Consider the following 14,104-nt stretch of genomic DNA (forward strand, 5'->3'; position numbering starts at 1 on the left):
AACATGCTCTGAAGTGGAAACGATAAACTGATCAACCACATGATGTCACCATGAAAAGAAAACGTATTTAGTTGAACATATTTCTAACAAAACAACAAATACTATTTTATTTTTAATTGGTTCTTACAAAAAAGATTTTAAAAATGATCTTGGTTCTTAAATGTTTTAATAGTTGGTTGTTAGGTTTTTATTTTATTATTGAGTAATTTGAAAATCTTTAGAGCCCATTACTCAAAGAACAGCTTCTTTGAAATCCTGTCTTTACCTTGTCTTTTGAACAGTTACTTACAATGTAACAGCTTCTTTGAAATCCTGTCTTTATCTTGTCTTTTGAACCGTTACTTACAATGTGTTTTTTAAACTTATAATTGTTTCAGCATTTGGAGAGTGTTTAATACATTTACAAGTGAAGTAGAACAATTATGTTCTACTTGAAATGACGAACATGAAATGACGTTCATTCCAAGAGGTGCGACATTTTGCAAATCCGATATAAGCGGCAGAAGTTACTCAATTTAAGATACAGAAAAAAAAAACAAGACAATATAAACCAGATTATTTTAACTTTTTGAAAGAGAAACACGATTTAAGTTTGTAGTAAAAAAAAGTGATAACTATACGTTAAATACAATGTTATAGTCCCTTGTGTTTCACTGAAGAAATACGACCACAACAACCACAACAACAACAACAACAACAACCGCAACAAACAGCCCAAATACAGATGTTCCCAATTAGAAATAACTGAAAATGTTGTAACTTTTTCAGTTATCTGACCCGATGAAAGGACAGTTCCATTACCAACCAGAAAGTCTGGGCCTGAAGCCTTTTGCTACATGCCCATGTGTCCTTGTTGAAATAGCCCCTCAGCCGCCCCTGGTGGTCATGCGATTCTAAGTACATGAGCATGTGGGACACTGAAAATTAAAATCCTACACTAAAATAAATATTTGAAGGATAAGTACCCAGTAAATATACAAGATTATTTTGGCCACTGCTGATGGCAGAAACACAATATTACAATATCATATTTTTCGTTCAACCCTTCAGAACAGGGTTAGTCGAAGAAAAGTCTTAAGGACCACAAAGACATTTGTCATCGGTTTGGGTTGAGGACATCAGTGGAGTTGGTGACGCAACGTAACTGGTGAAGGCACGAGCCATAATACTGTCACATTCAAAACAAACTGTCATCCTCTGTACTCAAATGAAAGGAAACGCCAGAGTTCATTCAGAAACGATCATAAAAACAAAACATTAATTTTTTTATAACAATCCATCTCTACTGTTGACACGGAGACGACAGCCTGGTCACATGAGCAGAGCAAACCAAAACACACACTGTGAAGGAAAGGAAAACAGCCTCCTTTCACATGATCGACTTGTGGTACGCCAATATGAAGGTCGCAGGCCAGATGCAGAACACGGACCTCGGTTTTATGGCCCGTATTCACTCCTAAGTGAACTGTAGGGATATTAAAAAGGAGGGCATTTTTAATATTCCCATGATTGGAGAGCCATGCTTAACTTACTGCGTGATGCGTAATAGACGTGGAGTAATTCAAACAATATATTTTTGTCTGTTAATCGATTTTTCCGTATTCTTCACATTACACTGAGGCCACGTAATCATGAAGGCGCTGAAAACTATTATAGCAGTAGTGTTGTGTTGCTGCTTTGAACCAGATGTTGGGTTTATGTGGCCTCAGACACAGTGCAACAATAAACTGAGTAGTATATTATTATCCCCCAGATCAGCTGTCAGTCCACATTCACATTCACTTTAGAGTGACAACACTGGTGTATTTAAATCCCCCAGATCAACTGTCAGTCCACATTCACATTCACTTTAGTGCAACTTATCGGAAGATAAGCCCATCATTCATCAGCAGCAAAAAAGGGAAAAACTCAATCGTAAAACATCCGGTGTATTTGTGATGTACACAATTACAATTGATATAAAATTATATTATTTTTAGTGAAAGATTTCTATATACATAAAGAAACTAGACACTTTGAGACTTTTGAGTTTAAATACCTGAAAATGTTGAACAGTTAAACATAGCACAGAGCTCCCTTTTTGTGTTGCCGTACACCTCTAACAACAAAGGTGAGTCAAGTATTCTATTCTTTACTGGTTTACATTTTCCACCTAGTAATGTGCCGGTTAATGAACACAACAACATGTACTTTCGATGACTTATAAAATGACTTATTATGATAAATTTGATACACTATAATGGTTTAGAGCTAATTCCGGCACACTTCATCTTTGACCACACACGTCCACCATGGGGGAAAAAAAAAAGAGACAGATCACGACAGCTTGCAAATTAACACTGCTATCTCAAATTTTTCATTTTAGTTTTTTGGTGATGAAAAGAAACAATGTCGTCTCAAAGAGGTTATATTCAACATTTCCACTGAGCTCCTGGTATTGATGGATATTTCATCACCTCTCTGAATGTGAAGTGCGCAGAGACGCACTAAATCATTTGCTCACATTCCTTAACAGCAGAAAGGAGCGCGTTCCAACAATTATACGGCACCACACTCTGGGCTCTGCGCTTTACAAGGTTGTGTTTTCAATCCAGCAAGTGTCCAGTCGTTTCTTCACATGTGCTTTTGATTGAGCGTAATGACTCTACCCTACCTTTGTTTGGATAAGGTTTCTATTCGCTGAAATGCTGGATGGCGTTTTATCTCCACAGATGCTAAAAGGCTACAACGCAGGGTGAGCGGAGACTTCAGGTCTCCATGGAAAGAAAAGGGTCGATAGAGAGAGAGAGAAAGTGAAAAAAACACACACACACACACACACACACACATCTCCAGCTCCAGGCCACCCACAGGCTCTGGAGTCTCCACTAAGAAACCTGCTAATGAGAGAGTGACTGTCACTGGCTCGGCACTTTCCAGTGTGTGTCAGCAGAAAATATAACTTGTGCAGTTCACACAGACAGGTTTGACTGTCCATGAAGTTGCCAGCTAAGTTAATATGCTAAATGATTCAGGGAAGGCTTTGATTTTGTGCCTGCATTGGCACCATGCAAATCATAAATGCAATTTAGGTTTTGTATGGCTCATATCATTTACTGTGGCGGAGAAGAAAAGTGTTCGAGCAGGCAGACACATGACTTCATCACTCACACCGATTCACATTTCAAGCTGCATAAAAGGTACACTATGTACTCACTGATACACGTGTGTGTTTATATATATATTATATGTATATTTCTTTATATGTCGACGACAACCAAAGAAGTGTCTCAGATTAAAACAAAATTATCTTAACAGAATCACCCTTTTTATATTTTAAAATCCAAAGAAACCTCTTTCAGTTGACTTTCATAGTTCTGACCTGAATGCACAACAATATTTAGGCAGTCCTCTTTCAGCAGGCGACAGTGAATGCAACACTGACGTCATCCTGCCCATACATCCTCAGCCTGTAGGATGACTGAGCCTACACCTGATGCCGTCTGTCTTTGGAATGTAGCTGGAACGAACTCACAGAGACACAAAGACAACATCTACCATGGCTCAAACTGCACAGCGAGGGTAGAGTTAAGGTGGGAATTTCAGTAGTAAGTCCTTGTTTCCCAAAAGACTGGGTCGCAACCCTCAGGTGGGTCACAAGATTTTTTTTTTGGGTCATCTCGCATCATGTTTCCAAGGAGTTTACGAATAATGTCTATTGACTTGGGTCAAGAAGGTTTGTGACTTTTAAAATACGGGTCCCCAGAAAAAAAGTTTGGGAAACTGTCTAAATGTAAGTGACTAAATTCCAAAAGTGATGATTAATGTTTGGTCTTGCACCTAACCAAAAGTCCTCTCCTAATAAAGTGTGTAATCCTCTCTTTTTTTAATGACGAAAACTATATTTGGTGTTTTCACAACCTGCCTGTTTCCAGAAGGACATGGTGAGAACCAGCTTCAGTGGAGGACAAAACATTCCATCTTTGACAGTTAGGGATGCCGAGCAAAAAGAATGCCAGCGGTTGTTCCAAACCTTAGGCATTTCCTTTCCTTTGCTCTCTGTATTTGTATTTATTGATTTTTTTTTGTTTTTACAGTTGTGAAGATGGAGTTTATAAACTCCCTCTGTTCAGCGAAAGGTTAGAAGGACACAACCCTGCCGCTGCACATTTAACCATCTGCTCATGGCTTCCACACAGACCCTTCATCTGGACAATAAGCAGGACATCCAAATAATAGATCCAATTACTTCATGCACAGGCTATGAATCAGACATGTGCTCAAACAATTTTGTCTCTTCTCAGGCCTCACATCTGCATCACAGCCTACACTGGTGTGTAATGTGTCTGTGCACACAGTGTATCGAACCTTGTGTTTCTATGGAAAGTATAGTGTTATATTGATTTAATACATGAGTGTGATAAAAGGACTTTCATCACAGCCATAAATCCAAGAACACCTGTGCGTTAAGATTAGACAGACTCCAGACCTTTCAATAAATATATAACAGCTTTCACACCTGTCTGACCTTTTTGTCACTTCTTCAACTCAACAACATCTGTTTTGGCTTTTTTAAGCAGCGCTTGTGCCAAAAAGTGACAGAGAGAAGGTCTTTGTTAGTACTGTATTTACATTGCTTTTCCTGTCAGGAAATAGCACGGAAGTGACAGAAGCACCGCGTAAGTGAAAGGCCGTTCACTGTGGAATGAAGTAATACAACAGTTGGAATCAGGGTGTGTAATTAAAAAACACAACAACACATGCTGAGCCAACAGTGAGTGTCACTCGACTTCCTCACTGAAAGGGGAGTACACTGTCTGAGTAAAATAACTGCAAAAAATTCATAAAATCCCACTGGCACAACCAAAATAAAAATGTATGTAATGTATATGAAATGACAAGCCTAGAGTGCCCTCTAGCGGCTGTTAGTGTGAAAATAAACATATGAAATGATATACTATATTTTAATATACAAGTTGCACCTGAGTATAAGTCCCAAACCCAGCCAAAGGATGAAGAAAAAAGTGCGACTTATATTCTGGAAACTATGGTACTACTACTTACAATTCACACAGTCAGTATGAAACCCTGAACTGTTCAGTTGAACAAGATCTCACAGGAATTGAAGAAAGACGCATAAGAAGATCTTTAACATCTCTGATTCTCTCTCTTTTTTGTTGTTGTTATAACAGTCATGCTGAAATGACAGTGTCAGTGGTGAAACTAAGGTAGAGTTTATCTGTAAGCCCTGTGCTCCTTGAGTATCACTACTGCCACCTATAGCCCAGTAGGAACTAAAACATTACGTTCTTTCCTCACCACTTGTAATCAGAATGGTTTTTATTTCTCGCCGTCATATTTTACACAGAACAGAGAAGCCATCACTTCAGCTGTTTATGTTGGTGGTATGTGGTGTTTTCTGTGAAAATACAGATTTACTTTAACACTTGTCAACCTTACGCATCAACTAGAGGGATGTTTCTCACAGAGTCAGGGCTGATTTCAATCCAAACAGCACTGATCACTGTTGATTTTGAAATCAACACTCAACCGTGTGGAATTACATGTATATGTGATGGTGGAAAATAAAAAATGAGTCAAAGGGCTGATGTTTTTGCACAAGGACACAAAGGTGATTTATTACAGATGACAGTGATGTTGTTGTGGAGAAATTGTAACTGCCACGACATCACTGCCAACTACAAGGTAAGGATGTGGGAAATGAATGAAGGTTTTACAGCTCTGGCAGGATTTTCATTTTAAAAAGAGATGTTATTACAATAAAACACTATATACACACTATGATACTATCGTAACCTACAAGTGTGTAGTTGTCGATCATTTCTGCATTATTGAGAGTCAGGACTGGTTTTGAGAACGAGACCACAAAGTTGAGAATTTTGCTTCAACTAGTGATGAGTTTTTAAAAGAATGAAATTTAAATACAAAGTTTGAAAAGCTTAAATACAAAGCACTGTAAACTAGCCTAACATCGCCACAGGCACCAGTTTACTGTGTTCAAAGCATGGCATACATTGTATGAGGTTTATTTGATTGAGGACTGAGTTATAGTTGTACACACAGCAGGTGAAATGTGAGTTTGACACTTGATGTTGATGAGGAAATCTGCAGTTTATTCTAAGGGGTATTTTTTTTTTATTCTTTTATTTTGAATTCAAATGTGCATTTCATTTGCCACTTGCATACAAAGGGACATATTACTGCTTTTGTGTGTACCACCCATATAACAAACCTGGTGACGTGCTATTAGAGCATAAAACTGTCGTGCACACAGAGACTGAGGACTCTGGGCTCAAACCCAACCGTGTACGAGGAGGCCAGCAGACATGATTAGGCATCAGGTCTCTGTGATCTCCGTAATTCAAACAGTTTCAAAGACTGTGATTCATCTACTTCTATGTCAAGCGCACAAACACAAGGCCAGGACAGAGACATCACTGCAGTTGATTGTGCTGCCCCCGCTGTTGTTTGACGTGAACTCTTTACATACAAGTGTGACCAGTTTCTTCCTGTTTGCATTGAGAACGAGCTACAGAGTGTTTGGAGGCAGCAGTCAAATAAAATTCACCTTCAAATAGAGCGAACACTCGGTGCATGAAATCGGAGGTCAGCGAAAACACAGAGTCTGACACTTTTGAGCACATGCAGCATGTGAATGTGTTTAGCATGGAATGCAGGATGTGCCATGTAAGATTCACGGCCCCTCTTTGATCAGCGCCCGGTCTGGATCGAACATTTGTGTGTGGTTTTCACTGGTTAGACGACATTGGCTTTCTCTCTGCTCAAAATCTGGTTTTGGTACACACCGTAGGTGAGAGCCACGCTGCCTTCACGGCCAGATATGTCGTAATATGAAAGCAAACGTGTGCGTCGGTCTTGTAGTTGTGATCAAGAGTCAAACACGAACTTGTAGTTTAATGTGCTCAAGATTATCTTCCTTCTCTTTAATTTTTTGGCTTTCAGGTAAACAGCTGAGACAAATGGCTTCCAAGGTGGAACTAGGTAGGACAAGTGTCAGGAACACAGAAAAATAAAGCAACAACATAAAGTATGAACACAACCAAAATACAACATGGCACTGAACAACAAACCAACCAGGACTGAATGAGGGAGAGGTTTATATACCCAGGGTACCAGGTGACACGGCTGAGACTAATGAACAAGACACAGCTGAGTGAGATCACACTGATTACACCAGCAGACACAGGCAGGTCAGGAGGGGAAGGACGGCAGACGCCAAACACTGGACAACATGCACTGTGTATGTCCAGCTAATGGTCATTGTTAGTCAATGTACTTGATTTATTTCTAAACCTTAACCTTAAATAAAGGGATGTTTTTAGCTTCATGTCTGACTTGAAGCTGTTAAAGAGAATAAAATCAAGAGGCAGCTCTAGTAATAGATTTTGGAGAAGCTCTGTCTTCAGGGATGCCTGATATTAGTATAATTTTCTATATCTGTAAGAATCGTTGTTTTACCTCCGATAATGAAGACCGAATAATGCAATGCCTGAGTTTTTGCAAAATATGCTGGAATTGCTTGTGGAGTACTGAGATGTTTATCGCAGTTTATGGGAAAAATGGCTGCATGTATCGATATCGGTTTATACGGAAATTGGAAATTAGGTCTTTAATTTGGCAAAAAGTTCATATCGGACATCGTTATCTGTTTTTGCTACCGGGAATGCAACAGTTTCTTGGCCATAGATAACAAAAATATGCAGTAGATCTGTGACAACAGACAATCTCACAGGGAGCCAATACAAAAAGACGACAAAAAGATGTCAGTGGTTGAAGACTCCTGGTCCAATGCATCATGAATAAGGGAATTAGCCAGTATTCAAAATGAATAATTACAGTGTAATCAAAAGGTAAGGTGCCGTGACCATGTGGTCAAACCTGTCTTCTGTCCCGTCTCTTTGAAGGACGATGTCTGTGCTTCCTTCTGAGATGTTTGACATTCACTAATTAAATTAGCTCGGTCATAAATCACGCAGAGGTTTGGTCCATTTTCCTTGATAAATAAATACATTTTCTTGTGCTGCAGCCAGATTACAGATTACAGTGTTCATTCTTCCCTGGGGACGGAGTTTGTAATCAAGTTGCAGTAGCATATCGACAGATTGATTTACTACTTTGTATGACAACACCATTTTTGGTTCAACCAACTGCAAATGAACACGGCCAATGTTTTGCTACGGCCCTTCAGCAGTTATGACTGATGGCACTTCTGGTTTTGGGATCGGGCTGTGGCTGCGGTTGTTTATTTGCTGAATGAAAAATCACTTTGGAGAAGGAACACTTTTATACCATGGGATCTCTCCTTGCATCACACGCTGTGTAGCAGCGCTGTATCATTGGGGGATCTTTTTTTTTTTTTGCTGCATTACTTTAATATGCTGTCGGACCAGTTGTTTACAAAATGTAATGAAAGGATCCGGGTTTATGCGTCTTCATCCTCTGTCGCTGTTAACAGATAAGGGCTCTTGCACTTGCTACAATCGCAGCAGGAGATCCATTTGTCAAACAGGCAAACCTGATACCGGGCGCCATTGTGCTCCTTTCAACAAGTCCAAACGGTGACACTGCCCCTCCTACTCCCAGGGGACATGCTTTAACCCCCACCCCATCCCCATCTCACTGTCATCCCTCATCTCTAAAAGGAGGCTTTGTCAAAACGTCTCACTTTGGCAGTTTAACTTGATAGTTACCATTGAGTGCTTGTGGGTGGCAAAGGGTACAATTTCCTCTGGCTAGATAATAAACTTCAACAATTACTGGAAGCTTCCCATGGCGGACACACAGATCCCGCTGTCCTTGATCTCTCACTGCTCTGTCCATCTATCTTCCTATTATTCAAAACCAATAGCAATCAATCTTTGGTTCCCTCCCAGCTCTTCACGGTGAACACAGTGGAATATTCCACGCAGTCCTACCAGAGCTGTGATTGTAGCTGTGCAGCAAAGCGCGGCCAACAGCCTCTGTAAGCAATCAAGACAATGAGATAAACACGTGCAGTGACTTAAAGTCATGCAAACTCATACCTTCTATGTATTTACACTTTGACATGTCTCGTCTTTTTCACGACATCGAGTCCCAGCTGAGCAGACTGTTGACGTTACTTTTCCGTCTTGGTTGTGAAAGAGAATTGAAAGCTTCCCGTTGTTGTTTATGCAACACAAATTGCACAGATGAGACTGATGCTAAAACGGTGGAACTGTTTTCTATTGACTCCACCGGACAATTTGTCTGCAGCAGTCAAAGCTGTGGAGAATTAGCTGAAGGTTACATGATGGACGGATTGGAACGAAGCTAGCGCTCTCTTCCTGGCAGGTGTGTGAAGTTACGTGACCAATAAGGAACCGAAACCCACGCTCACGTTTGATCATGAAGCACAGTTTAAATTAATAGAGCTAATTATTTTTTTTCTTGTAGTGCAGAGACCACCCGCAATTTTTCGTGCGGTCAGAAAGTGGTTCGGGGTATAATTTGGATTTGTCTAACATCATAAGTCAAACTGAGACAGGAAAGAGCAACAAGCTGTGTGTGGGAGGAAGAGGAAAACAAGTGAAGTTGAAGGCTCGAAAGGTCATCAACATCCACCATGGACCTAAAATATAATTACATTTTAATTATAGTTTAAACACTGGACAAAACCGGAACATAACTCTGGCCCAAATGAAAAGATGTTTTTTTTTTTGGGAGAGTGCACGTGACCCACATGACAATCATCAATTATTTTATTTAATATTTTGTTTTGTTTAATATTTGAAGAAAATAACTCAAAGTAATACTTATAGAACCAAATAGAATAGAACTTTTAGCGAGGGTTGTTTTTGCACGAGCGCTCTGTGTTTGTAGGCCTTCGACTGAGGCGAGCTCGGGTATGTCCTTATCACCGTTTTATCTTGATTGTGCTTTGACCAGCCAACCTTTTGATACACATAAAAAGAACACGATGCACATTGAGGCCATTTTTACAGTCACACACACACACGCACGCACACACGAAAGCGCTCTCCTTACCGAGCAGCACGCTCAGCTGGGACCTTGGCATGAATAAGCGACCTGGAAATCTCACACTTTCAAACGGCAGGTGTGTGACACAAGAGTTAGACTGGGCTGGCCCATTATGTTTCGACCTTCATTCAGATGAGAGCAGGTGAGAGAGAGCGAGAGAGAGTGTCAGTGAGAGAGAGAGAGAGGGAGGGTTAGAGATATGACCCCACCCAGCGGGCTCATCCTCCCAGCCCCACACACCAGAGGATCAACATGACATCATGTCTCTGTCACAGAGCAGACTGTATTGTTATCAGTGACTAACTTTTGGCTTCACCTCCACCTCCCTGCCTCTTTCTGTCTCTCCCTCCCCCAAACCACATCTCTTCCGCTCCCTTGTGCTCCTTTTTTTTTTGTCTTTTCTCCCTTTCTTTTACCTCTTCCTCCCCTCTTTTTGTTTTGTTTTCAGGAACAATAAAGAGACGCCAGAGTAAAGGCTGGAGACATCCCTCCTCTCTCACTGGACATTTTAAAAGACCCCTCCTCCCCCACAGACACACACACACACTCCACTCCACACAGACATATTTAAACTTGCACGCATGCACCATCATGGAATCCGCGGCGGCACCTACAGCTTTACATTGGCCTTTAATTTTCTTTTACAGCCGTGCCCTTATGCACAGTTTGGACCAGGCAGACTTCACTCTGTCCTGTAGTCTCACAGACACACACACACAGACACACACACAGACACACACACAGACACACAGTCGTGACCACAGGGCACACAAAGCTGGGAGCCTACGTGGTTCTCACACACCAAAGAGTGGCCTCTGCTACATTAACTATAGCTCATAACATGTGGAGTTCAGCCTACGTATCTGTCTCTGTCTCTCATCATCATCATCTTCCTCGTCATTAGCAGCGGCATCGTTGTCGTTGTTATCGTCACCTTCATCATCACTGCATCAGTGAACTTTACAGCTACATTATTGTAGTATAATCAGAGGTGGGTAGAGTAGAGTAGTAAAATTGTACTCAAGTAAAAGTACTGTTACTTCAGAGTAATATTACTCAAGTAGAAGTAAAAAGTAGTCATCCAAATAATTACTTGAGAGTAAAAAAAGTACTCAAGTACTATGTAACCATTGAGTAACATCTGATTTATTTTTTAATGAGCGTTCAATCAGCGAGACAAAATAGCGAAATTTATGTCGCAAATGATCAACAGCGCCCCCCAAATCCCGTAATGCTTTTACTCTTTTTGTAACACCCCTCTATGCAACATATTCTCTTCAGAGACTTCCTGGACGTTTTTCGACAAACTAAAACCATTATTTATCTAGCAAAGAATATTTAGAGGGCTGTGTCCTTCTGTAGCCATGACGTAGCCTTTAGAAGTGGTCCGAGGCCTTATCAGGAACTACATCCACTATGATAATAAATTACAAGCTTTTTTTCCCATGTGCCACACCGTGGTGAGCGATCACAGACTGTTGCATGATATTTTCCACAACACTTGAATGCACACGCAGCTGAGTCATTAGGAACACTCCCTAAACAGGACAAATGGAGACTCATAATTATCACATCGCCACCCACTGGAAAAAAAGCCCATTGACCTAAAACTATTAATGTGATGAAGTCCTTCTGTGTTTTGTTTGGGGGGGAAAAAGGTAAAATTCTGTGTTTCACGGATGTTCACGGATCTCTGAATATTATTAATGAGCTTTGGTGTTTTCCTCCAGTAACTCTAGCCATGCATCACCATGCCAAGTGATTACTTCCCTTCCTTTTGGCAGCCTTCACCTGACAGAGTTGATTTCTCCAGAGTCAGATGTTGTTCATTTAAATTGTACATGTTTGGAGTTTTCTGTTCACGGTGTCTTTCTGAAAGCCCACAAGGGATTAAAAATTAAATATCACATTTAATTAATTCATATTTACCACATCTAGAAGTACTCAAATGAAAGACATGTCCTGGGTTGCGTTGCAGATTTTTTTTACACTGATGAAAACTGAAATCTAATAAAATAATTACCCAATTCCTTCCCTTTTTCCCCCTCAAAGGTCACATTTTTCTTGACCAAACCACCTATAACATTTAAAATAATCATTTTAAGAGTTCAGTAATGAAAAAGTTTCGCCTGTGAGGACACCACATTAACCTTCCCCTCTGCCTGCCTGGCTTTGGCTTCCAGCAGAAGGAGGTGATTCAGAGGGGGTTTTTATTTTACGCCTGGATATTTTCAAATAATTAATACACCGTAAAAGGAGGAGCCTCATCAAAACCATTTTACTTTATGTTTTCCAGCTATTAAAACCCAAAGAACACACGCTGTAATTGATGAGCAAATTAATGTGTGCGACAGTTTCTTGGCTATCAACTAAAAATAATAAAGTGACCTCTGAGTTCCTCTGTGGTTCAGACTGATTCAACCATCAGTCATTGGCGGTCTCCACCATTCACCAACTCCTCAGGTGAAGAGTTAAGTGATGACAGTCTCTCACTCATGACCTCATTGACCATCAACTGATACACTTGGCCAAAGCCCTCCTCCCCCCGACCCCCTTCCCAAAGCTTCCTTGGTCCGGTTGTCTCCTCAGGCCATGAGTGACTCCTGAGACAAACCCACTCTACTCACCCAAGTCCAATTATTATATCAGGTCTCCCTGCTTTTGTTTTGGGGCTTAGGAGGATGTTGTTTTGTGTTTGTTTGAAAAATTACGGGTGTCCGGTCTGCAAAGAGAGGGGGAGAATTTACCTGGGATAGAAAATAGAGCGGTCACAATGCTTTCACAATGCTTTTTCCTTCTCCTTTCTTTGACCAAAACCTCATGGTGCAACCTGACTCCACCTCTATTTTAGCTGTGTGTTTATCTAAGTGTCTCCGTGGGACAGGCCGATGTAAGTCTTTAGTGGATATCCATTCAGTGTTCCACGATGTGAAAAACCAGGATTCCCAGGCAATCTTTTCTTCTCACACAACTAACAGCTGGCTAGAACGAACACACACACACACACACACACACACATCCATCATCTATTGCTTATTCCTTTTCCGTGTTGCAGGGGGCACTGGAGCCAATCCAGCTATCATATAATGCTATCGTATAATGATTTATGACTTTTCTCCTCCACCCAGCTATCTATAATGATTTATGACTTTTCTCCTCCAAGGCCTACGTGATCACATTTCCTAATTTATATATTTCATTAACAACAAGTTTGATCTTGTTGCAAAAAAAAGAAGAAAGAAAATGAAATGGCAATTATCGAAATGTAACCACAACTTAAAATAAATAATATCTTATCTCACACACTGTCAATGCAGTTAGAAGTGTGTGTCTAACTTTGTAATGACACGGGTTACCATATTATGTTCTGATGGGATTCAGCACATTGGACAGCTCAGTCTCCAAAGGCCTGGGTTTGTGTTAGTGACACAAACTCTTAACTCTAATTATTACACAAATGCAAAAACCTAAAATCGTAAAAAATCAGCAGGTTGAAGGTTTAGTGTTTGATTTTCTATTTTTGATTAAACAACTATCATTTTCCCATAATTGGCTCAGAGAGTTTGCAGGAATATTTCATGTGAATCAGTTGGAGAGAGAGACTCCGATGGTTTGTTTGTCAGGGAAATGATTTGCACGGAGGAGCGAGCCTGTATGGAGCTCCATTTATCTCTGTGACTTTTTTTGTTTACTCCGGTAACATAATCTCAGGGCCCCCTGTGAGATAAGATCAGAGGAGGAGATGGCTTTATACTCCTACGTGACTCTAAGCGTATCTCTCAATCAACTGCTGGATGATAAGGCAGACATGACTGACAGGGTTTAAACTGAGGGTCAACTATACAAGATTCAGAGCCCGAGCCTTCTCGTGGTTAACCCTAAATTACATGGTTGCGCGTTAAACTGCGAGGTTGACTGAGGCAATGTGGTCGTCTGGCACACCACTCTGTGGGCGTCACGGAGGAGCAACAAGTCTGAGAGCCACTCCGACTTGTTTCTCCTCCGATCTTCGCAGTTGAAGATCTTCCAAGATTTTCCAAAGCAAAGCTTGAAAGGATGAATGTTAGCCTAGCACGTTGATGCT

This window comes from Cynoglossus semilaevis, chromosome 9 (genome assembly GCF_000523025.1).
Source record: "Cynoglossus semilaevis isolate Cse_v1.0 chromosome 9, Cse_v1.0, whole genome shotgun sequence".
In the NCBI taxonomy this organism is placed as follows: Eukaryota; Metazoa; Chordata; class Actinopteri; order Pleuronectiformes; family Cynoglossidae; genus Cynoglossus; species Cynoglossus semilaevis.